This window comes from Neopsephotus bourkii, unplaced genomic scaffold (genome assembly GCF_033783945.1).
Source record: "Neopsephotus bourkii isolate Nb327-2 ecotype Australia unplaced genomic scaffold, CSIRO-AGI_Nbou_v1 NB_1433, whole genome shotgun sequence".
In the NCBI taxonomy this organism is placed as follows: Eukaryota; Metazoa; Chordata; class Aves; order Psittaciformes; family Psittacidae; genus Neopsephotus; species Neopsephotus bourkii.
In genome coordinates this window covers 1,204,966-1,230,699 of record NW_026901910.1, presented here as the reverse complement: position 1 = coordinate 1,230,699, position 25,734 = coordinate 1,204,966, and the positions used below count along the sequence as shown (strand labels likewise).

At 41.9% G+C, this 25,734-nt stretch overlaps 1 protein-coding gene and 1 long non-coding RNA gene across 3 annotated transcripts in view; one reads left to right on the top strand and one right to left on the bottom strand.

Moving 5' to 3' along the window:
- Positions 1–21,057, bottom strand: part of DRD2 (dopamine receptor D2) — a 32,595-nt gene extending 11,538 nt beyond the window's left edge. For both annotated transcript variants that reach the window (XR_009727691.1, XM_061368339.1), the window contains exon 1: positions 20,411–21,057. The gene's annotated coding sequence lies outside the window, so the exon portion shown is untranslated. The remainder of the gene's footprint in view (positions 1–20,410) is intronic.
- Positions 1–23,661, top strand: part of LOC133220345 (uncharacterized) — a 50,714-nt gene extending 27,053 nt beyond the window's left edge. The window contains exon 3 of the long non-coding RNA XR_009727692.1: positions 23,488–23,661. This is a non-coding gene — a long non-coding RNA (uncharacterized LOC133220345). The remainder of the gene's footprint in view (positions 1–23,487) is intronic.
- The last annotated feature ends 2,073 nt before the right edge of the window (positions 23,662–25,734 follow it).

Below are 25,734 nucleotides of genomic sequence, written 5' to 3'. Positions count from 1 at the left end.
ATATTGGTTGCTCTGTGTTACAGCCAACAGAGTGCCTGAGATTTTTGTGTCATCTCCTTGACATTCCCTAACCACTAACTGCTTTGTGTTGGGAGTACACAGGTCAGGGCATATGTGCCATGACCCACCTTGTGTACTTTTCATGTGCTTCATGGAGCTTTAGGTTGTGTGGTTTGCTTGCTGGTTTGGGGGTGTTTTTCCCTTTGCTTGTCCTTATTTTTTTCCTCCAGCAGGGAAATAAATAAATAAAAACACCTATGAACAGAATTGCGATGAGGACAAAACCTGAGAGCATCAGTTTTGAAGTTAGGGATGGACTGTGCTTGCCTTCCGCCATTCCCCCAGTGAGGCTGTGGTGTGAAGAGGAAATGGTGTGTATGTGTCTGGGTGCCATCCCACAAGCCAGCCTCTGCAGCTCCTGGCACTGGGAGGACAGGTCTCATTGGAAATCTGTGGCATGATGGCAAGCCACTATTTCTTCCTTGGCCAGTTCCCATGTGCTGTGCATTCTGTCAAAGGTAACTTACAAAGTTTTGCTTCAGAGTTCCCTAGAACCTATTTTGGGTTTTGTGTGTGTTTTGTCCAGGCATGGAAAAGATGACTGCAAGTGCCTCTTTCGGAGTTTTTCTGTCTCCCAGGGCTGCCTCTGTGATCTGCTTCCTTAACAGAGCCATTTTTGGCACACAATTAGGTGGCTGTCACCTAGAGGCCTTCCTTGGCTTTCTGTTAGCTAAGAGAGAGGAGCATTGAGCTGAATTTCACTGTATGAGCTAACGGGGTCTCTGAGCTCACCAAGAACACTACTGGCAGATGCTCCAAGGACAAACAAGTGCAACAGTGTTAGCATAATAACACGGCTCCAGCATATGGCAGAGGCAGACAAATTCTAACATCAAGTCATAGCTGTGCCATTGAGCAAGGTAAAATACAGCTCTGCTCCATTTGACAGAACAGAGCTGCAGAGGGTCTCTGAGATGGCATTTATTCCCAGGGACCACTTCAGCCCCTTGCCAGGTTTGCCTGTGTGCTTCAAAGCAAAGGACCAGGACCTGGGCCTGAAGTAGTCACTGCCTCAAGGGTGATGCGTCAGAAAGTATGATTAAAGAATAAAGGCAAGAGCAGTTTAAAAGCAACTGGAGATTTTGGCTATTTTGGTTTGGGGGTTTCTGGTCTGGGAGATCTGGAAGGTACCTCATTCACTGCTCAGCGCTTCCCAAAATCAAATATTCCCTCTTTCTCAAGCTGTATCTCCATGAAGTCCACTGTGATTTGAAAATCTGACCATGTTCTCAGACAGACCATTCAATTTTCTTAATAAAAAGACAAAGGGAAATCAATTTCTGAAACCATGCAAGCGATCAAAATAGCAAAACATTTGCAAATATCAAATTCACCCAGGAACAATGGTTTCTTTATGTTTCACTGAGCTTTTGTGTGCTTTTCTCATTCAAAGAACAATTTGTATAATAATCCTTGGAAATTTGTTGCATATGGGTCCTTAATAGCTGATAATTCAAAAAGTGTCTGTCTGACAGTGCTATCAGCGGCACTTGATAGCTCTACAAATGTCTTCTTAGAACCTGTCAAAGTGTCAGAAATTAATTAAATGTTAGCTGATGTGACTCAGAGTGAAGGGGGAAAATCAATGCTAAATGCAGCAGCGTTTTTTTTCTTTTCTCCTGTTACCTTTTGATAATGCAAAACTCTTGGAGAAGGCAGAAACATGCATAAAATGCAGGATGGGAAAAAAAAAAAAGCAGGAGCGTGGAGAAGTATCTTAGAAGTACAAAAAGAATGGAATGATTTGGTATGTGCAGGATCACCCGCTTGGTCCTGTTCTGGCTCCTTCTGAGCTCTGACTGTGGTTCACAATTATGCTTCTTTGGAGAAAAGGCCAGAGACAAGGGTGAGTTATGTACACAGTAATTCTACCCCTGGTCGTTTTACAGGCCATTGCAACTCAGTGGAGAGTTAGAGGAACCATATACGGCTCATAGAATCATAGAGTAGTTAGGGTTGGAAACGACCTTAAGAACATCTAGTTCCAACCCCCCTGCCATGGGCAAGGACGTCTCCCACTAAACCATGTTACCCAAGGATCTGCCCATCTGTCAGGCATTTATTATTACATATCTTCTTATTATAAGACACAAACCAAGTTTCAAATATTTTTCATGAGATAGGAAAACTAAAACACAGTGTAATTTGTGATAATTGCAATTAAAGGCTGTATGTGGTATATACAGCACAAAATTACACGGAGAAATCTGTTAATTCCTAACTTAGGAGAGTTTGAGTTTTCAGTCCTAAAAATAATTTTAATTTCTCTAGGTACAGAACTGGCATCATTTGGAAGCATTATGGTAGCCATTAGGGTGTCTTGTGAGCCTTTCAGTACTGCTTTAAGCAGCACTTTTTCTTTACTGCTGACAGTTTCTCAGTAGAAAAGAAAGAAGCACTTTGAAAAGCTGACTGGAAGAGAGAATGCTTTTTATTGTGTTTGTCCAGGCACCTGCATCTTCATATGGAGGCAGAGGGAAAGGATCATAAATGCAGAGTAGAAATGGCACCTTGCTATGCACTGTCCTTGTGGGACCTCGCTGATTTTCACTATCCCTGTACACTACTGCCAGAGGCAAAATACAGTTTCAGTTTTAGCTGAGACTTTGGATGCAGATGTGGGTAGAAACCTGAAATGGAACAAATTCCATTGTGAATTAACTGCAGTAAAGCCACGTTAATTCCCATACAGAGTCCACACAGATCTTTAGTATGGCTGAGCTAATCCAGATATGGATTTATACTGGGAGGTCAAGGACAGGACAGAGCAGCAAGGTTGCAGCCTTTTGTTTGATGCCAGCAGTGCAGCAGCATGACTGCATTGCACAGAGCATCCCTACTGCTTTCCCCTTCTATAGGATCATGTGTACACCCAGTTCTTTGCATTAACCAACTTGAGTGTCCTGGTTCAAGCATGGCCTAACCGGGAAGCAGTTTGGCATCCAGAGGAAAATAGCCTCTCTCAGGAAGTTCCCAAGCTTCCCGATGTCTTTCAGCAACTGGAGGAAATCTGCTGTTTGGCTGCTGGAAAGGACAGGGAAAAGGGAGCCAGGCTAGAAGCTATGAATGCAGATCCACACTTGTACTCTCTCCATTGTAGCCAACTCCCTATTCTTCTCAGAAAACAAGCTGAAGATACGTTTGTTTGCAACGCTGGTATTTCTCCTTGGCTCCTCACAATTGATGGTGTAATTACTTTTGTGGTAAACAAGCATGACATCACCGTGGCAAATGTGTCATGTTCATGTGTAATGTTCATGTCATTAAAATCCAGCCAGGAACTAAGCACCACGCAGCAATACAGTTGCTCACCACCCTCTGACTGATGCTCAGCAATTGGCCCCTTCCAGGTGATTCCCTCTAGTTTCTATACTGAGCATGATGTCCTGTGGTATGGAATATCCCTTTGGCTAGTTCGGGTCAGGTCTCTGCTCCCTTCTGGCTTCTTGTTCCCCTCCTCACTGGCAGATTACAAGAAACTGAAAAGTCTTTGATCAGGGTAAGCACTGCTTAACTACAACTGAAACACTGGTGTGTTACCAGCATTATTCTCATATAACATTCAAAACATAACACAGTACCAGCTACTAGGAAGAAAATTAACTGTATGCCAGCTGAAACCAGGACAGCTCACAACTGGCAGCAACAAAACTGTCTTTCTGGCAGGACCTAAAAGTTGAAATGTGTATTAAGCAAGGAAGCAGAGTTTGCTCTGTCATACAGATAGATGTACCAGACTGTTCACTGGGAAACAGAGGGGTAAAAGGCTCCAGCAGAAACTCATACCTACAGCTTGCCTTTTGTTTGAATAGCATCCTGGTGTGCCCTCTGATTTTCTTAGTTCTTTGCAATATCAGAGATGGCCTGAATCAGAGCAAATGTCTAGTTTTCCTCTCAGAAATAGCAAAGGTAACACTCTTTTTTGTTTTTCCTGTGCTTGCAAACACCCTCAGGCATAAAATATTCACAGGACAGACCTGAGCTAGCATCAGCATCTAGCAGATGCTGTGATGCATGTCATTGCAGCATCTGTTTTCTGTATGGTAAAGATTGGTGGCCTTTGGAGCTAATCTGGGTTTGGCTGCCAAAACATGCAGTCAGCCTTTTCTTCTCCATAAAGCAAAGTGAATTTCCCTAAGGTTTTGCCCCAGGCATAATGCATTTGAGATGAAGTTTGGAGTTCAGCCTGGAGCAGGCTGGTAAAGGTAGGAGCAGGAGGAGAGGGATGATGCCTGCACAATGGCTGAGTTGCACCTCCCCTGGGCAGGCAGCATGCAGTGTGGGCTGCAGGCAGCTAGCAGCACTGATGTGATGTGGGGAGGTTGCTGGTTCAGCATGCTTTCAGGGGCAAGGTTTGCTATGGACTTAGACACAGTCACACTGCTCGGCTTGGCACTCCTGGTTGCCAGAACACCTCAGTGACTGAACTCTATGTAGACCTAACAAGAAAACAACAGCAAAAGCCATCAGCGACAGTATCCTGATGACAGATGTTTCCACAGCAGCCTCAGAACAGTCTCCTCCTCCCTTTCCCAAGGTATTTCTTGCACGCAGTTCTTGCCAGATTGCCTATTTCCTTCTAATTGCTGCTACCCAGATGTACCCATCAGGTTACAGAAAGTCTTGCCTAGGACTGTGTGAGAAAGGTGTTTAGAGACAGATTTGCTCTAAAGGCATTTCTGTTTCACAGAAATCAATGTCCAAGGGAAATCTTCACAGTACGGTGCCTCCCTGAATATTATCATTTTCCTCTGAAATTCTGGAATCAATGAGCCACAGGAAAGCTGTCAAGCTGACATCTTTTCTGTCCTGAAGACGCTTCTTGATGTTGTTTACTGGGCTCCACTGAGAATGTGATTGTGGCATTCTAATCAAGGGGAATAACATGTTTTTTTGGAGTAGGGACATGGTGGAAGAAAAAGAAAAGGGAAAGTGTGTTTGAGGAGCTGTTTTATTTCCCTGCTCGGGAGAGCTGTGCAAAGACAAGCAGCTTCTGGCACAGTTTCACTATCTTTTGTCCAGAATTGATAATCTGTGCTGTGAATTCCTGGTCATGGTTCAACTGGAGATAAGGAACATGTGTGACACCTAGCAGTAAGTAAGAACCTCTTCCCATCCAGTTCTACACAGGGGACAGTTCACTGCAGACATTGGGAAGGTGGAGGATTCCAGAAAATCTCCTAAACTCTGGCTTGCCCTGAGAACAATGATACCCACTGCTCCTGCTAATGCTGATGAAAGATCCTGGGCACCTTGACATCTGACACTCCAGGATCAGCCGGTACACTGAACACAAGAAGCAAAGTACTCATGGCTTTAAATAGACCTGACTCCCCCAGGCACTGCATAGTACACGCAAGTACAGCAGGGATTTGACAGTCAAGACTGATGAGGTCCTGGCAATAAATATATTTGGAGCAGTTTTCAGCACTTGCTGTATCTATTCAGAAGACAGGGCTGGGCAAACTTAACTTTCATAGAATCATAGAACTTTCTACATTCCTTGCCTCTTCTTAGTGGTAGGTACATCTCCAGCAGTAAGTAGATTACACAAGCAGTAGGCTTGTACCTCTGTACCTAAAGACAAGCATCCTGACAAGGCTGGGATTGGGGGGGGGGGGTGCTGAATTCTAACTTCAACACTGTGCAACCTTGGTATCTATCAACAGTTATTTGGATCTGCTCCTTTTTAAAGCCTCTTGGAAAGCTTTGTCCTCTCCTGTCTTTCTATATGGCTCCCTGTTCTTCAGATCCTTTGTTATTTTAAATACAAGGGCAAGGCATTTTAACCACAGTTATTGCTCACTTCTGATTCAGAAACATTGCTGCTTTTCACTTGGTCTTGCATAATATCTAATTAGATCTTCCTACTAGAAAGTGTGCATATGTCCCCCTGGAGTGTGTTATAAAGCACCTAATCTAAGCACTTCCTCCTGTAATGCTCAGAAGTGCATACCCCTATTGGCATGGGGGTTTCGTATATAATACACCCCTGCCACATAGGCCTTTGAGTCACTGACTAACCATTCTTGCTGATGCCACAATATTTTCTATTCACAGCGCTTTACTTCTCAATAATTGCATTGTTCAGAGCTCTAATTCTGTAATGTGAATCACCACCTCCCTAACAACAGCACAGGGGACAGAGGGTGAAGAGAACCACAGCAGCCTAAGCATCTTTCTTTGGAACACAGAGAGAGTTTCTTTCTTGTGGGAGCAAGTGACAGGACACTGTTATCGCAATAGCCTTGTAACTCAAGAACTATGAAGCCAAGACCTGGTTTTAATGCAGATGTTCTGATGCTTTTGACATAAATAAGTCACCTGATTTGTCAGTTCTCCATTTCTGATATTAGTGCATTATTAATCATCCCTCTTTCCCTATGATGCCATGGATTTTCGTCTGAGTTTGAAATCGCATTGCAGGGAGGAGCGGGAAGCAGTCTGTCTTTTTCCCAGAGCACTTGTCCATTATCCCTGGGTACAGTGCTGATGAAGCAAAACATTCCCCAGGACTGCTAGAGGATATGCAGAAGTGGCAGAAAGGGAACAGTCTGTTACCGCCCTCCCTATTGAAAAGCAGCGCACACATTTGTCTGGACAATTTGGAGAAGGATGTTCCATGGCTGAATTACACTGGGAATTGACTGCCTCCTCCTTTCATGTCCTTTGAAAATCTCACCCTTAATTAAAGGCTTGTCAAGGTTTTTTGCAAGTCCTAATGGAAGGGAAGATTTCAGTGATATCTTCCCTAGAGGTGGAGAAATATACATTTAACTTGCTTTAGCGTGTCTTTCTCCCAATAAAAAGCAGATTCCATTTTTAAAAAGACCTTCTCTTTATTCAAGACCTGCTTGTCATAAGGTTTTGTCATAGGAAAATTACTTCAAATTTTCCAATTTTAACATTTTCTCATTCCAATATGTGAAGCAATCAAAACTAATAACTTCTGCAAGGAAAAGTTGTAGTGGTGGGGGTTTGTTTGTTTCATAAATAAGCTTTTTAGGATCTACACCGATTTTAAACCCATTAATGTATTTCATGTCAAAATGGGGGGGGGGGAGGAGAAAATAACTGTCAGAATTTTAGTTAAATCACACTAAAACCCAAGTTCAGAATACATTTTGTGAATATGTTTTGAAAATTCAGAACCATTTCTCCCTAAGGTTAGGTTTCCAAGACTCGTAGCATGGTCTCTTATAAACCATCACAGCAGCCACTAGAGTATGTGGTCTCACTGCCAGCTCTCCTCAAAGGAGACTTGACAAATGCACAGTCATCTCAAACATAGAAGGGCAGTTTACATCACAAATCACTGGTTTTCCTTCCAGACAGGACACAGGGGTAAATAGTTTCCTTTGGCAATAATCTCCCTCCAGAAACCCCATCACTCCTTCTATCCACCTGTAATTCAGAAGAGAGATCTGACTCCTGCTGCCAGGCTGTTGGAATAGAGCCACTGTTCCTATTACTCTTTAAGAATATGTGGGCACAGGGCAAGCTTTTATCTTCACAGCATTTGGCAGATTAAGACTTTTGCAAGCTGGAGCTATGCTAAACGCAGCCCACTTGCAGAGTTCTCAGCTTGGTGGAAAGGATGGGCAGAAAAAGATTGTTTCACAATCATTTCAGACTGTATGTGCCTTCAGTTTTGGACATCCAACCAGAAATATCACACAGCTCTTGATTTTAAGAAGAATTCATTTCTTGAGGACAAAGACCCATTCCAAAGTCTTGCATTGGGCCCATTTGAAAACAGATTGAGGAAACAATCAGATCTTGCACTGCAGGTTTTAGTGAAATCTGTAGCAGCTGCAGGTAAGGTTATGAATTAATGGCATAGGTATTGCATATTGCTTCACTCTGGTGTTCTCACACAGAGATGACCACTGTCAGAGACAGATCTTCTGACTAGAAAGACAGAGCTTCTGGTTAAGTATTGCAATACCATAGAGCTAATATTGCTCTGTACAAAAGCCCTTTTCCTTCTTTTATGTGTATCCTAATGCCATCTCTCTCTGACTAGATCTGAGCCTCTGACTAATCTAATAAATCCCCAGCCTTATGACACTGGTGATCCATATGCTTTTATAATGTGTTACATGTGAGAGATCATCCCCAGTGTCTGTAAATAACCCTTTGTCAGCAGCAGAGCTGATTGTGTTGTTTTTGAGGAATTGACAAGGTTGAATCTCTCCACTCCCCATCCCGAGCAGTTATGTACAGAAGCATCTGAAATTTGAACAAAATATTTACTTTAAAGTGCTGGTTAAATTGTGGTGAAAATTTAAGGAGTTTTAAAAATTATAGAATTAATTTGACAATTTAAAAATTATTTTGATTTCTCTCTTTCACGTTCACCGTACATTTTGGTGCTGAGCATTTCAAGTGTATAATTTCATTAGACTCCAGAATTAGATTGTGTTAATTCCTTAGCTGAATAAACATTTTTCCCCCCTCCAGCCAGGTTTCCTGTGATTCTGCAGCACCCAGCGCCAGGATTTTTTATCTCTGACTCCTTCACTCATACTTTATTAAAAGTAAATAATAATAATTCAGATTGAGGAGATCAAATGTTTGCCTTCTACTTATGTCATCTAACATTCATTTAACATCTGCTCTTTTCATTGCCACTCCTATCACTAAGCTTGCTTGAAAAAATGTTTGCCAAAAGAAGTGAATTCCAGAGGAAAGGAGGTTTCTTTTTTGCCTTCCTTTACCCCTTCCTTTCCCTTTCCTTTTCTTAGATTTTGTAGGTGTTTGCCCCAAACCATCTATGACTAATATTTGCCATGAAATCCTCTATAATAGATTCTTTGCAGAAGATTTGATGAAGATGTGTCAATCAGCACAACATTCATGTGACTCCTTGCTCTAAGTGCCACTCGCCTGTACTTGAAACTTCAAGAAGACATTAGCTAAATTATTGTCCTGTCCCTCATGGCAAGTGAATACAAATACAGGCTACTATCAGCAGAGCAGAGACAAGCAGGTGCTGTGTGTTCCTCCCATACAGATCAGCCAGTGCTTCTCAAATTTCAAATCCTAATGGTCATTAATCATTTAATCCCTGACCCAAATCAGCTCCAATGCTCAGCTTAAATCCTGACTTTCAACACCCACCTCTGTCATCTTTGCAAACAAAACATGAGAAGAAGAAGAAGATGTCTCTGGTTCTGCACCTATCCTTTCACATCTCCTCGCACAGAGCAGACATTCATCATTTGTAAATCAGTGTTTGTTATCATGACCCTAGTGCTGGAAAGAACCTGGAGAGTCCTGTGGCTGCTGCTCTGCACCATGGCCATTTCATGACAACTGCTTGTCTGAACTTGATCTAAACCTCTGGAATGCCTTCCAGATATAGAGAACAGTTCATTACTTTTTATATGTGCAGTATATGTGTCCTCTCCAGTCTGTGTTTCTATTCTAATGCTGTTGCATCATTGTGTCCCCTTTTTGTTCAGTTTAGTCCACCCATGGAGGCAGAAATTCGTTATGCAGCAGATCTATTTTGCTGTTACTTGTGATACAAAAAGCTCACGTTCTTGGGAGAATTATTGCTCCTAGGCATCATTTTCTTCCCAACTGAAGTTTTGCCAGGAGTTCAAAAGATTTTGGCCCTTAGACTGTGTAGCAGGGTCAGCATCTGTATTTGGATTTCAAGTAGGTATGTGAGAGAGATCCACATGCAGTGTTTCATATAAAACTCACCTAGGAATGCCAGGGAGCAAAATGAAACAAAATTAAATTATATAAAAAAAGTAAAATAAAATAAAAAGTGTAAATTTCACAGAGTGTGAGCTTACAGAGAGCTACATTGGTATCCCTGGTAGGACCCATTTCCTGGTGTCATTCACATTTCAGAGGCTGGGGAAACTCACAGACATGTCCATCTGTGATGATGGTACAGTGACTCCTCACTCACACCCCTCTTTCCCCTGGGGCACCTGAAGACAGCCACCCCCTTTGAACATACAGCAGGAAAGCAGACTAATAAGGAGCCTGGCATCTTTTCTCCCAGCTTTTTTGGCTGAGCAATTGAAAGATGCAATGTGACAAGCAGTGTCATATGCGATCAGATAACTCTATACGTGTTGAAGTTGCCCCTGCTTCACTCCCTGTCAAATCCCTCGTTGGGATCATGAGAATCAAGCCCTCCTTTGTGCTCCTGCTATAGCAATCCAGCATCTGCGCTCTCAGCACCCCACGCTCAGCTTGCTTCACAGCTGTGCCCTGATGTGCCTTTCATGGAGACAGAGGGGAGGAGGATAAACTGACCTTTATCCTTCCAGTGTTTGAGAACAGGATTTTTGATAAAAGTGTTCATTCCTACTTAGTTTTACTTGTTAAAGCTCCTTAACCTTCTACCACCCTGTGGCTCCGGTTGCTACAGGTACCCTTCACCAGCGAAGTGATTTACAGTGTTTTTATCCTGGTTTCCTAAAGAAAGATGCTCACCTGGTTACACTGTGGGAGGGAAGAGGTTGTTGTCTATGCATTTGGGGGTGTATTTTAATCTGCCTGACACCTGGCTGGTGTCAGATAAGCTTCTTGAGAGCAGTTTTGTGAGATCTGACAGTGCAAGAAGGTGGCCATCTTCTTGTGCCTCTTCAAAGACCTCAAATGCTCTCTATGGTGTTTTGTTTCCATCATGTGTGGTGCAATTTGCTTTCCAGATAAATGCATGGATATTTTGCCTTGTCCTAAGCTAAGATGTTAGAAAAGTGGTTTAAGACTTTATCTGTCTGGCTTGTGTTTACTAGAAGGCACTAAACTTATCTTTTCCCACAGGCCTTCATTAAAATTCAGGCAAGCTCATTCAAAAGTCTAACCACAGCACATGTGTGGATCACAGCTTAATAAAAGATTGGTCTCTCAGTCTCCAGCCTGTTCCTAGAGTTGCTCAGGTCATGGCTTTGCTCTGATTCTTCAGTGGAGGAGCAGGACCTGTTAATCTGATAGGTGGCAGGAACCTTGAAAAGACATCTAGTTTCCCTCCATGAAACATGACTTGTTGCTAGCATCACTAGTACATACCCAGCTGGCGGAAAGGTTATTCAGAGTTTCAGTGCTCAAGAGATGTTCAGTATTTGGAATTATTCGAGTCATTTTGGTTTCAAAATTGCAGAAAAGTCTGCTTGGTCAGAGGAGAGAGCTGTTATAAGTGGGAGCAGGTTACAGGACTTATTACACTGGCTACCTCTTACAAGAGGCCAGCACAGACTAGCTGCTCTTGTTTGAGCTACTTTGAACTAGTAGACTATGTAAATTCTACCATGGCCTTTGATGCATGAGCACTGCATTTAATTTTAAACACAGATGGGGCTCTGGGAGGATGCTGCAAATCTCAAGGCAAGGAATGAGTGAAACACTGCTGTTGTTCCATGGGATTCAGTGGAGTGGAGCCACTGTTATGAGGCCAGCCGGCAACCAGGGCTTTTGCCTGTGTTTCTGTAGCTCTGTCTTGGCCCTGGGGTTGCTGTGCACACCCAACTCTTGTTAAGTTTTATTTGTTGACTTTTAACACTGTCAGTGGAAGTTTCAGCCTGCTATAAGGTATTAGGATACAGGAGGCTTTAGTGCACAAAACTCAGCTCTTTTGCCCTGTAAGTTTACAAACTAAACCCACAAAATGAGCAACAGGAGAGGGCAAGAAAGAAAATGTAGTTACTGCTGCTATTACATTGCAATAAACCCCAAGCCCCATGGGAACGCCTCCAGCTTCCCTCTGTGCAAACACGAGCTGCAGCTTGGCTTGCCCGCAGAATCCATCAGCCCCAGCATCCAGCCCCAACACCTGTGGCCTGCAGCCCAATAACCCTCCGGATTGACTGCCTGAGGTTCCAGGTGGAAGCAGTGAACAGAGTATGTGTGAGTACTGTTTGCACTGACAGCTCCTTCAGTAGGATTTATCTATGCTGAGTTATCAGGTGTAGTCAGAAAAAGCTTCCAACTGTGAAAGCTGTGAAGTACAAGCTCTGGCTGGTGGGATCCGTTTCCTGCAGTGTGCACATCTTGCACCTACCACAGCGTATACTTCATTTTATCTGAGGCTTTTAAGTGCAGCCACTGCATGCAATGTCCATAATGAACCCAATTCATAAATCCAGAAATCTGGACCTGATCTAGTTATGAATTCCATATTATTTCCATATTCCTTTAATCCACAAAGTTATTAACAGAGCTCCAGAAAGTCATGAATATTTTTGCCCCATTTGGCAGGGAGCAGATAGTCTTTCAGATGAATCGTTACATCACCATTAATGTTTTTAATTATGGAGTGCTAAGTACAAGTTATTATGAAAGTTAAGGCAGGACTAAAGCCAGTGCTATTTTCAGTGGCTATTTAATTCACAGCAATACAAATAAGGGAGCACAGGAAACTAAAGGCAAAACGTGCACGAACTGAACACAGGTGCCCTTACTTGCTGAAAGCTAAACAGGCACAGAAGTCAAAGAACTATCTCCATCAGGCACTGGTCTTTGTCTTCTGAAAGAGCATTGTAACAGAATGGAGAAGAAACATTCTCTGTTTTGTCCTCATCTTGAAGAAACAGGTCCCCTTCCTGAGCCTGTGGTTCTCTTCAGGGACAAAAAACCCAAGCCTCTAAATGATGTGATTTGCTGTTTAATGATGGGTTGCTGTTGTTGCCTATGACTTTAATTTTTCACTCACATCAAAATGAGACATTCTTAGTGTTCAAGGTGTTGTCACACTTGACATATGAAGGATGTCTTGAGAATAATATCTTCGGGGCAGACACTGAATGATGATGGAAGTGTCCAAGTTATTGAACTATCTCCTTCACGTGTTTAATAATTGCTTTACTTTAGCATTTCCTTTGCATGTTCTTTTTATTCTTTTACTAAAGTATGCTTATTGTGTCTACAAACAATGTCTCTTATCCTAAGGTTTTGTGCGTATGATTCTGAGGCCTTCTGAATCAGAAAATCTATAGTAAACTGAATGGCAGAATGTAGCCCCAAAGGATCTAAACTTTATTATTATCCCTTTTTGTTGTTTTCTGTTATAGCTGTAATTTCCTAATTGATTCTCCCTTCACAGTGAGGGGAGAAAAAGTCTCCAGATAAATAAAAATAGCAAATGGGAAGGACAACCAAGGAAACAGCAAAGCAATCATATGTAGACAAACATCCTCCTACAGAATGAATAATTGCACATCATCCTTGCATGGATTTCTCCTTTTATTAGTAAATTGTCTTTCAAAGAAAATGTATATACTTGTGCTCTAGGAAAAATATTTGGACTTTACCGCTGGTGTGGAACAAGGAAATGGTAGTGTCAGTGAGAGAAATAGTTATTTTCTAGGAGCACTAACCTCTGTCAGGAGCTCTGAACCCAGAACTTCTGCAGCTAAACAAAATGTGTTAGCAAAGAAACTATCGAATTTGTGTTGGAGGGAGGAAGAAAGAAAACTTGTGAGAAAAGCAGTTAATTTCTGCAAAACAGTGATTCATTTCAGCTTTGGGTGGAAATGGTTTTGGCCATGAAGTTTTCAGCTAGCCCTGGTTCTTACAGCTCTCCAGAACCAACACTATGATCGGGGGTATGAGAGTAAGACATGTTAAAAGAGTGCTGCCTCTTCCCACCAAATTTGCTCTATGTGCACGTTTTCTTTTGCAACAGGCATGGTGAAATTTTCCTAGTTTTCTCCAATTTTACTCAAAAGGTGTCTATGCACTCATTTTATTGCAGTCCCTGTGATTGTCAGGGTGATGCGTTGTCCTGCAAAGTAGTCCCCAGTGCCTCCAATTGTTTCAAATATTAAATATATTGCACTAAGCCACAGGCTCTTTTAGGACGCAGGGGGCCAGGACAGATCTGGAAAAGATTTTATGTGACTGAAAAAAGCAGCTTTTATGCCAGCTTTACACAGCTGTGTATTGCTTAGTTTATTTAAGCCAGTGCTGCTAGTTCAGTACCCAGTCTTGTGTCTCAGAGAGCCAGAACCTGACCCCAGGTGTCCCTCCAAGTACGCCTGCCTTGAAATTTAAATGCATGATCCTACTCTCATATGATCCGTGCCCTGAAATACCTATAGGCAGAACTTCGAGCCCACTACTAATTAACAGATGGGAAGGAAGCCCTGTAGTTATTAATAGATATTCTCAGCTCAGTTTCTTCAAAGTGCAGAGCAGGCACTTTGAGCAATAGCCAGGCTAACAGCCAGCAATGTGGGTAGAAACTGTGTGTGACCAAATGTGCTGATATTTACTCTCAGCCCTTGTCTTTGATCTGGAATAGATCCACTCTCAGAGATCCATTTTCCCCGGCAACTTTATCTCTAGCAGTTGCCCCAGTGCTACCCTTGGAAGTACTAAAGCCTACGTTACAACCAGTTTCAAAATCTGAGGGAAAGACTGATCTTTTAGTCTAGTTTTACAGAGAGGAAAGACCAGTGAAAACTTAAAGTTGGCTGGTACATTTGTGTGCAGTTGTAAATTGATAATGCTGTAATGGTTTATAATAGCTGTAATGCTTTAATAGCCACGCTGACAAAGGTCTGAAGTCCCCAGTCATGGATCCTGATCAACTTAAGATACGCACTCTACAAATGAAACCAAACCAATAATAAGGACATGTAGGAATCTTTACTAGCATGGAGATTCTGATGTTGACTTTTCAATTCCCTAGTTAGTAACATAAACAAACCCTCTAATTCTTACTCTTAGTTTGCCATTAAGGAAGTGCAAACAAGGAGCTTACACATGCCCAGACCATTCACTCAGCATCCTGGTGCACTGAAGTATTCCTGTATAATTACAAACACATTTCTAAAGCATCCATAACCTCATGGGAATGATAAATGATTCATGTACCTGGACCAGGGTGATTCTTGCTGTTTAATGATATGTATAGCAGGGCTGGGAGGTGTTTCTATTTTTAATGGTTTTTAAATTAGTGAGATCTTTCTAATTGTAGCTTTTCAAGCATGGATGACTAAAAATCAACGGCTAAATCTGTGCGTAAATGTCTAAAAGAAAGCAGACTGGCTGGAGGCACCCAGTTCTTTCTGATGTGGGAGGGTGTTCTGATTTCCAAGCATTTAACTCGAGGCTCAATGGTATTCTAGCCTCGAGTGGTCACCAGATAAAACATATTGAAAGGCTAGAAACCTATCTTCAGTAATACCATATGTAATTGCATTTTTCTTGACTATTGGACAAATATGTAAAAGCTTGAAATACACAGGTAACTGGAGGTCAGAAGAGTCCCTGTTACAGACAGGATCCTAATCTGGTAAAACTCCGAATTGCCTGAGATGTCTAAATAGCGTGTGGGATGAAGATTCAGTTTAGACAAGTAATTTGCGAGGTGTAATGTATTAGGTAATAGATGTAACCTTTCTGATATATTGCTTCAGCTGCAGCATTTAGGGGAGCATGATTCAAAAACCTGAGATGTTGGTGAGGAGTTCATTTTTCTACAAAGCTGCAAATTACACAGAGCATTCTCAATAGTGTTGATTTTGCTGATACATCCCCAGCATTAGCAGTTGGCAACCTGAAGCAATGAACGAAGTCAAATATATGTATTTATCAACTAAGAAGTGTGTTTCCAGCTCCTGGGACATTTCAGACAGAAGCAGCTGAGGCTACCGAGTCTGAAATTTGGGATAAATAATGGAACACGTACAGAAAGGGTGATACAAATCAAAATGAATGTTAATTGCAAAGGCTGCACAATCGCAATGGATTTCACTTACTTCAGCAGGACTGGATTGCACTCTGATTAGCTTTCCCCAGACAGCAATACACAGGTTCAGTATGTTTATTTAGCTCCATTAGAAATCTGAAGTGTGGACGTCATTGTGATCATCCAGGCCTACCTACAGGGCTTAACGTTGTTCTATTATTGACTGATTTTATTGCTCCTTACAGTCTCTCTCTTTTTCTTCAGTGCTACATAACACATAAGGCTGAATTTACATTTTCTGAATGGACTAATCATGGCTCTCTGCTTTGATAAAGAATGTGCAGCCTCCCACATAACCACATGGAAACCAACAGGGAAGAGTAAACCAGAAATAAACCCGTTCTAGGGGGTTGAGAGAAAAATACCCACCAGGATAATTGGGAGGTATGTACAGAGAAGAAGCAACTGAACACATAGTCACATCTTACAAAAAATGATAATGCTAAAAATATCTAGATGAAGGACAGCAAGAGAAAACATGATTGAAGTGGAACAATTGGTAGAGGAGTTAATACTCATTAGCAATCATTTTAGGTTGAATATAGGTTGGTTTTGTAACAGCAGAAGGAATGATGTTTTTGACAGGACTTAAACAGTTGCCTCCCCCTTTCCCAAAGAATCCAGTTAGCAACACCCTGGCACAAATCGATCAGTCTTGCATGCTCCTAAAGAGTTAGCCAAAACAAATGTAGCTACTGAAAGTTTTTGTTTGTAAAACATAGTGAAGTTAGATCCCAAACAAATATTTCAGATTCTTCCTCCCTGTATTCCAAACCTTAATATGTTTTGGCATTTAGACTACTGGTATGTTCTCCTGTAGCCTTAAAAAATAACCCCGTAAAGTCAAAGTTCAATCAGTGCAATATGTTTTCTCCAATGGTATCCAAAAGCATGGGCAAGAGTGTAAGAATGGAGCGAGTATACATGATGTTTTGGCAAGAATTCTCACATCATCCAACTCTTTGCATCTCGGATATTTACTGAGCCAGTGTGGTTTCTGTGCATTTATTAATGATCAGTGGACTTCTTTTCCTTGGAACTGAGATTGCTTAGTGTCTTCTTGAACCTAGGTCAAGAAGGCTTAGGAATAGTTAGCATCCAGACACCCTGTGGCAAAAAGCTTTACAGCTAAATTACTTGCTCTGTGAACACGCTCCCTGTCCTGTATCTCCTGGTATCGAAACATCAGCTATGAGCATGTGAGAAAGCAGATGCTCATTTCCAGGTTTCCTGAGTGTTCAGAAGAAATTTCTGCACACAGGGTGAAATTGAAAAAGACTCATAATGGAAGTAGTGTAAAGTTCATGAGCCAAAGCCATCCTGTTCGTATGTGAAGAGCTACCAATACTTGTGCATTTGAAGCTAAGTATTTTTCAAAGTTCCTCGTTTTGTCAGAGAGATTTTTATGCAATATTTGTTAAAGAATATTGCTGGTAAGGAAAAGGGTATGTGTGGCAGAAGGCTATTAAAGATCAGCAAGCAAATGCTTTGTAGAAATAGAGCATAGGGCTTAGAAGTTCATTTCCCAGCTTCTTTAACACAGTGGACATAACAATGTCCAAAGTTTTCTGTGTAATGTGAAATGCTGCTTTCTTCTGAAGGCAGATGGATTTTTGTTTCCTTCAAATATTCCCTGCAGTTTCAGAGGTAGCTTCAGAAGCTAACTGCATATAGTACCCTGGGTGACAAGAAAGAAAGCCTAAGGCTAAGTCAGTTTATACCTGGTCCTCAAGCTTTTTACAGTCACAGGATGATGTCTGTTACATAGAGCAGACCCTTATCTGTCCAATAGGATTAAAATGACCCATTTGGCAGCAAAGGCTTTTAAATATGGCAGTGGCTTGTGATTTTTAGGGTTTTATCCAGTGATGATCTCAGAGGTATAGCAGGTAATCATACATTCTGCGAAAGCAGTTCTCTATGGCATTTTGAGATGCATCAAAACACAAGTATTATAAGCTCAAATTTGAATTCCAAAGTTTAAGTAAACAGAGGATGGGAGGGTGGAGATTTCCTGATTTAATACAAAGGACAGATTTTAGAAGAACACACAGGTAATCATACCTTATGTGCTAGGCCTTTCTGCTTCATTGCGGGGGCATGTCTTAGTCATCCTCACTGGTCCTTGCCATTGTTCAGACCTTTCAACCTAGCTGCAGAATGCTGCTGTTCTCTGCCAGCTGCATTTCCCATCATGTTTGTAACTTGTGTTATTAACTGACCACTGTCCTGAGCCTCTGCTTACAGTAGTAATTGCCTAACTTGGGGGAGTACGAGGAAGAATACAGTGAACCAACATTGAAGTGCCATTAAAGGAAAAGCTGAGTATTTTTCCCAGGCAGGTGTCTTATACTTCAGCAAAGCTGGAAAAGATTAAAGTGCAATCTTTGTGCTTGCTGCCCTGCATACAAGCAGTGCATGCAGAGTTAGTGGATGTCAAGCTGTGATTCCTTTGTGAGAGGAGTGCATATATAGAAATCACCTCTGCTTTGCAGACTTACGTGAATGTAACCTACTCACTTCAGTGGGCTTCACTTGGTATTGGGTTGTGGGAGTAGTCTCAGAATAGGCATGATGTGACCACTTAGCTAATCTAAATTATGACCTAGCCTCTCATGCAGAGGGTGAAAGTGACACAGAAGGAAACTTCAAGGGAAAAGGAAGCCATTTGGTTCTGGGGATGATGGATATTCGTTACCATATAACCTGTACTATTAACTCAGTTCACCTGGCTTCTGAGGGTTCACTTGCTTCTCTCTAAAGGCTGAAACATGAACTTATTCTTTCTAAATACTCTAGTGTACCAAACTGAAGCTCTTTCTTACACACATGCAATCCAATTCATGTGTGCCCATGGAAGTTATATGTAAGTGTATGGCAGATTTTACACAGGGATTTATGTACATGCACTGCATGAAGTACCTTTAGGTGGCAATTTCTGATATGTGACATACCATGTAAGGGAATTCACTTAATAAATGTCAGATAACTGCTCTATAGCTATCATTGGAAATACTAAGGAAAAAGGCAGAGCCCAAATGCACGTCTTTGTAATTCTGCTCATACAGCTATTCCTCCTGATTTTACCACTTCAGATGGTCAGATGAGGAGAAGTCTGCCCTTCTCTTTCTTTCTCTCTCCATCAAATTTGCCTGCCGTGCCATACAGTGTCTATGTATGCAGAAGATTATCACACAGGACATAAATTAGTGGAAAGTACTTTTACAAAACCTCTGTTCAGAAGTATGGGAAAGAGTAAAGGTTTTTAATGTAACAGAATTTCTGTAGTATGAAAATGAAGTTGAAAAGAAAAATAGTAATAAAAACTACACAGACAGTGCTCTTTACACTTCTTTGATGGACTTAGCAATATTGTCAATAGACTATTTTTTTTTAGACTGCTACAAGCAGTTAACGGACCTTAAGCACAGGATTATGAGTTCTTAAGACCATTGTGTGGTTAAAGAAGAACAACTACATGAAACACTGAATGTGTAAGAGATATAGCCCACACTATTTTGCAGTGAATTGCATGTGTAACCTATTTGACGACTTATAGTATAATCTTTTGGCTGGTTATTTATAAACCAGTCAAGTTATTTTTCTTTTATTACTCTGAACTCTACTTGAAGAACAGTGATTCATTCTCCACATGCTGTTAGCTCCGTGGCTTCATGCTTTGCATGTGGGCAAGTCAGGCTGAGAGAGGATTGAGAATTAACACGTGAGGATGTGTTATCTGTACAGAAACCACCTACAGTCAACAAGTTTGGAAAGAAAATTCAGCACCAAATAGGACCCAACACAATCCTAGTGTCTGCTCCCCTGCCCTAAATCCCCAGTTTCCCTTGGTTTCAAAAAGACAGATGAAACTTATAACTGAAGGGCAATGGAAAAATATTAAGGTACAAACAGGAATAATACCTGTTTGTGTCTCAATACAAGAAACAGACTTCCTTCATGCCACAAAGGTTACTTTAAACCTTGCACAAAAGCTACTTGCAATGTTCAGAGGGGTATTTCTGAATGATTCCCTTCCACGGCTTCTTCAAGAAAGGTCTCCCAATGGGAAAGCCGGTTCAAGACTAGTGCTGAGAAGGAAATTTTAAGGGACACAGGCTTTGCCTTATGTAAAAGAATGAGTGAAGAGAAAAAATAGTAGTTTCTCTCAAACAATTTCACTGAACAAGCTTATTCTTTGGGGAAATTGAATGTACCTACATTATATCCTATCTACACATCCTCCTCCTACTGTTTTCCCTGTCACTCTATTTCCATTGTGTCTGTGTGAGAGCAATGTTAAGCATCAAACTTCTAAAAATGATCCTAGCTTCCTAGCAACTTTAAATGCCTCTTTAGCACTTAATAATAAAATTATATTGGTTTGTAGGTAGTGTTTTAGAAGCAAAAACCAAGACACTGCATTTTTTAATTAGAAAACTCACTTTCCCCTGCCTCAGAAGAGAACAGCTTAATGGATCATTTAGGATAATGGCAAATTTTCTCTTTCTGCTGCCTTTATTTACACTGCAGTGGTGAATACAGCAGCTGCTATTGTCTCTATTCCCTTACGGGGAGATTCAAAACATTGGTATTTCCAGAAGGAAAGTATCAACACATATGTCTTACCTTCAAGCCATATGAATCTCTCGAGCAGAGGTGGCAGTACTTTGTGACAAATATATCCAAAACACCACAACTCTCCACCGTGGCTCTTCTCGAGCTCTCCCCAGCTTTCAAGCAGACTTTTTGGTATTCAGTATTCACGGACCAGTGGAGGAGCAAAAATTGAAAGAAGGAAAAAAATCACCTGCCTGACCCCTGCAAACCGGGACTCCTGCAGCAGAAACTTGCTGTGGTTAACCCCAAGCTGAGCTAGCAAGTGCTAGAACTTCAGGAGCTCAGGGAGTGTATTAGCTTCCTGAGAAGAGGCGATTTTGGAGCAAAGCTCTCCTGCAGTAGTAATTCGCTGTCCATTTCTCTCAGCACATCGCTGTCTGGAAAAGCAGCAGCTCCATCTCCATTTCCCAGCTCCCAGATTTGGCTAGCTGGTAATTCAGAGCCGCCCCTTCCTCCTACGACGAGAGCCCAACAACCTGTTTCCACTACATTTCCCCTCGCTAGCCGCGGGGTGCGAGTTTCCGCAGCGTTTCCCTTTCTGCCTCGCCTGCTGGGGGGGCGGGGGGGGGGGGGCAAAGTTTCCTCCCCCGAATCCCACCGGCTCACACGGGGGAGATGGCGATGGGCGGCTCCTCCGCCCCGGGGTTACGGGACCGCGGTCCCCCGGCGGCCGGGGGCACTTAAGCACCGGGGACCGGACAACGCCGGAGAGGGGAGCCCGGGGGTGGCCGCTCCCTTCGCAGCCCCGAAGACAGGGACAGCGGCGGACCCGCCCCGAGGAAACCCCGCTGGGAAATGAGCCTTTCCCCGCCCGGCTGCCCTGCCCTGCGCACCGGCTTCGCTGGGGATGCTGGGCAGCCCCCGGGGACGTGGGCAGGCGGCCCGCAGCCCCTGCACGCACTCCCAGGTGAGTGCCGGTTGTGTCCTGCAGGGGCTTATGCAAGGGGCAGTCTCAGGGCTGCAAGGTTACTCGCTGCCCCTGCGTATGCCCAGGTCCGTGCAGAGCTGTCGGGCTTCACACGGAAGGCAGGGAATGACCCTCCAGTACGGATAGCATGGAAGAGGAAGGCAGAAATTTCCGAGTAAGGAAACTGTAGTTATTATTTCTACTGTAAACAGCTTGTACACTCTCTCTGTAAATAAAGGGGTCTATGCTGAAGAGGGGCATCACCCACCTGCATTCTTCCCCTGCAGAAAAGTCCCACCACACTATGCTCATGTGTATTTGCTAACCACCCAGGCTAAAATTCTCAACAGTGCTCCTGGATTAAATGCTCTCTGTAATGGTAAATAGATTTCTTTGCAATTCAGATAGCAAGAGAAAGCATTTCCTGCATGGATGATGAAAGTGTAGCTCCTGTTGCAATATCTTAGTATCTTCTTCTAGTTTACTATCTTTAACACTACCTGATTTGCAAAGCATTAGGAGTCCATTTGAAGGGTATTTCCTAATAAAGCTCTTATTATTTTTTTTCCAGAAGTGGCTCAGTTCTCTTTTCTGAATGTGCTTTTCATGGCACCAAACGACACTGGACAAAGAGAAAACAGAATGAAACCGGTTCCTGTGGTTAGGTTTTAAACAGATTTTATTTCTGGAAGGGTTTCTACAAAGGAATGGATCTAGAATACTGATTTCAACCTTTTCTGACTGTGGAAGCCTAAACATTTTACAGCAGAGCTACTGAGCCCTTTAGGATATTGCATACACAAACTGCTATGAAGTGCACATACACTTGTCTTTCTGAGTCATCTTTAGTGTTAATGTCAAACCAAATTCTCTTGAACTTCCCAATTGTTATTGAAATAGTTTCCTTTTTATCTAAGTAGTGTTCCACTGGGAATTTTGCAGTACCAGGGAGGCCAAATGAATAGACCTGACACCTTCAGCACAGAACACAGGAACAGTCATGGGAATTGCTGTAATATTGTTGTTACCTGGATGTATTCCTCTGAAGTGCTGAAGTACTACTCAGGGCCAGTGTACAAAGTATTAGACATTGTTGTTCTGGTACACCTAGAACACAGATTTCTTGAAGACAAGACAGGAAAGTTCTAGTGCATATGATATTATGCTTGCCTCAAAGTAAATATATGTATTTAATGGATGGACAAGACTTTTCTGAGATGTTTATGCTTGCTTTCAGGACAGGAAGAATCTTGTCCTCTCTTAGCTTCTGTGGGCTTACAGTTGTGACACAAGTATGCTTTCCATCCAGTCGCCTATAAGAAAATTAACTACAATCCAAGTCAAGAAGACAGTAACTTAGTAATTAATAACTGGATAAGCTATTTAATGGATGAGATCTGAGTCTCACTGCCCCTTTGGCATCTGCATAGGCCTTTTGATTTACAGTGAAGATGTGCTTTACTGCTTGTAAAAGCCATATTGTTGCTATTACCACATTTTCAGTCCTACTAAAGCAGCTTTTATTCTGTTTGCTGGAATACTACAGACTAAGGCAATGGCTGGTCTGATAGAAGATGGGGCTTCATGTCACATCTCTTGCCTGTGCTAGGAATGCACCTCGTCTGTTAGTCTGTAATGTGAAAAACACATCTTCAGCTGATGAAAACTGCAAGAGACTTTAATCAGGCTATGAGCTGTCCCTATGAAGCTTAAAGGGAGATTCATTTCCCTCGAATTTTGTATCAAGAATTTCAATAAATGCCCTAGAGTTAGATGAATCATGGGAGAGAATAAAACACAATAACAAGAAAAACTGACATATAACAGCCCCCAACCCTGAATCTGAAGCCAAAATAAAATGAAAATTCAAACCCACAAGTATAACCTTATGAGAAGCAAGTTTTTTGTTTTGTTTTGTGTCTTTTTCCTAGCATATTTCCAGTTTGTGATTTCTCACTGAGGAAGCTCCGTGACTAGCTCTTTGGTTAGAGGTTGTTCAACAGCAGCTCTCTTCAAGTACTGAAGAGTTGTTACTGGTTAATATGAAGTAGACAAATATAGGACATAGCTCTTCTGATTTAAGGTACAGAAAAACTTGAATACAGTTCCTTGGGCAAATATCAGGAGTGTTCTGCAGTATTTTCTCAACAAGTGTTCTCTCTTTTTGTTGTTTTAACAGAAAACTTAGTAATCTGAACAGCACTGGAAGTGAAATAAGATGAGATTCCTACTGCACTGCACCATGGCACTGAAAATGTAAAATGGCAGTGAAATATCAGTCATCAAGATCCTCACAACAAGACAGCTTATTAATTTACTGTTGTATCACATGCTGCTGGTGTGGAAAGCAGAATGATCTGAAGAAAGCGTAAAACACGTAAGAAAGCAGAAGAAAGCATAAAAATGAAGAGCTGCATCAGAAGTACCTCACCTGACAGGCTCTGAGGTTCTGGCCTGATAGTTTCTGAAGTAATTTCTGTACTCTCTTTTTATTTCTAATCTAACAGAACGTATTGCAATATGAAGGAGTAACTTGGAAGACAGATTTTCCTGTGGTGCAAACTAACAGTAAACTTTGTTATTTACTCAGTTCAGAATACTAACAGCCCATTAAATACAGGTCACTTATGGGCATGGATTGGTCTTGTATTGCTGCAAATTCCAATGAATTGTGTCCCTCCAGATGAGAGAATGTCCCTGTCATCTTCAGATCCCTGAGAGTGGGTAGAAAGAGGCACCCAAAGTGGGCCTTCTTTGATGTCTGCTGGCATAGAGCCTGTATGGATTAGGCAGCTGTGTAGTATGTCCTGCTTCACCCAGCTGCTGTGATCCTTGAAGTGGTGTGATTGCTAAATACCTGTTGCAGTCTCTGTGCATTTGAGCTGAGATCCAGTCTAGTCATGCAACACTGGAAATGACTGAATCAGTTCAATTTAAAAAAATCAATAGTCTTTTGCGTGAAATTTCGTCAGAAGATAAGATGGATATTGATATCTCTCTGGAAAGGAAATGAATTCTCATCTTCTTATGTCCTTTCCAACGATGGGGCAGGAGAATGTTTGTTTCCCCCTTGCATTAAGGAGTCAATTGTGAGTTCAAAATATTTTTTCCAAACGCAATGCAGCAACAAGTTCTAATATTAGAAAGAAGATTGGACAAAGGGAGCTCTGACTTGCCTCTACCACTTATTTACTGTGGGAACCTGGGCAAGTTTATGCCTTTTATGCCTTTAAACTTAGCTTGAAGTTCGGACAAAGTTTCTGGATTACCATGGGCTTGGAATTTACATATTAATCAGCATCTCACATACTCAACCGAGATTCAGCCCATCTGCATTCTCTGCCCGTTTCAGTGGATAAAGTCTGTCATCTTGTAGACAAATTTACTGTTAAATCTGCACATGACTTAAACTGCCCTATGTGCCAGTAGCCTGGGACAGGCAACCACAGATGGCCAAATCTGACCCTGCTGTCTTAAGCCAAGGCCTCTGAAATTCTGAAACACTATGTAAGAACAAGTATGATGAACCCACTGCCACTCATCTCTCTACCATGTATTTCCTTTTTGTAGCATGAGAATAATGAAACACACACATTTACCTTAATGCATGGGGTAGTCTGAAGAATTTCCTAACTTTGTTTTATTTATTGAAGTATCTCTGAATCTAGAAGATCACTATACAACTTCTGTTGTTCCTCTTCTAATCGTTTACTATTGCTCACAGTACCCTCTAAAGTGGTCTATTCAATTCCCACAGGATTCCCAACTGGGGAAATGCCATCAGTGCACATTCAAATAAAGATTTTCTGTAGCTGTGTTAAAAAAATACTGTTTAGGTCTCTAGAGAGCAAATCCAGGCTTGAAGCAGTGTCAAAAATCATTTGTAAGTGAATAAAGGGTTGAAATATGCATATTGATGCTAAGACTCAGTTAATTTCCTTGTTGTGGATAACTATAAAAGATGCACAACTGAAAGGGGCCAAGATTTCACAGCACTGCCATTGTTCTTCACCAGTTGGTGCCTTTTGTGCTGGATACTCATCTCACTGATTGTAGTATTTTTCCTGACAGATAAGGACAAGAGGTGATGACTTAGAAACACCTGTCTGGATGCAGTTTATGAATCCTGATTAACCATAAGAAAACTCATTCCCTAAATACTCCTGTGTCGATGGAATTGGTGACATGCTGTCAGAGCTTTGTCACACATGCGTCACATCAGGGAAGCAGAGAAATGTTGAACTGTGATGGCCCCCATTCAGTTAGAGATACTCAGAGGGCACATGTATGAATGTCCCAGATTTTGAGTGCTAGCTAGGTTATTTTAAACGAAAAGGAGAAGAGTCTTCCTGTTCCCTCCATCTCTTTGTCTGGTGCTTTGTCTCTACTAACAAAGGCCCTTGGGAATCTTGAGTGTTGGCAATCA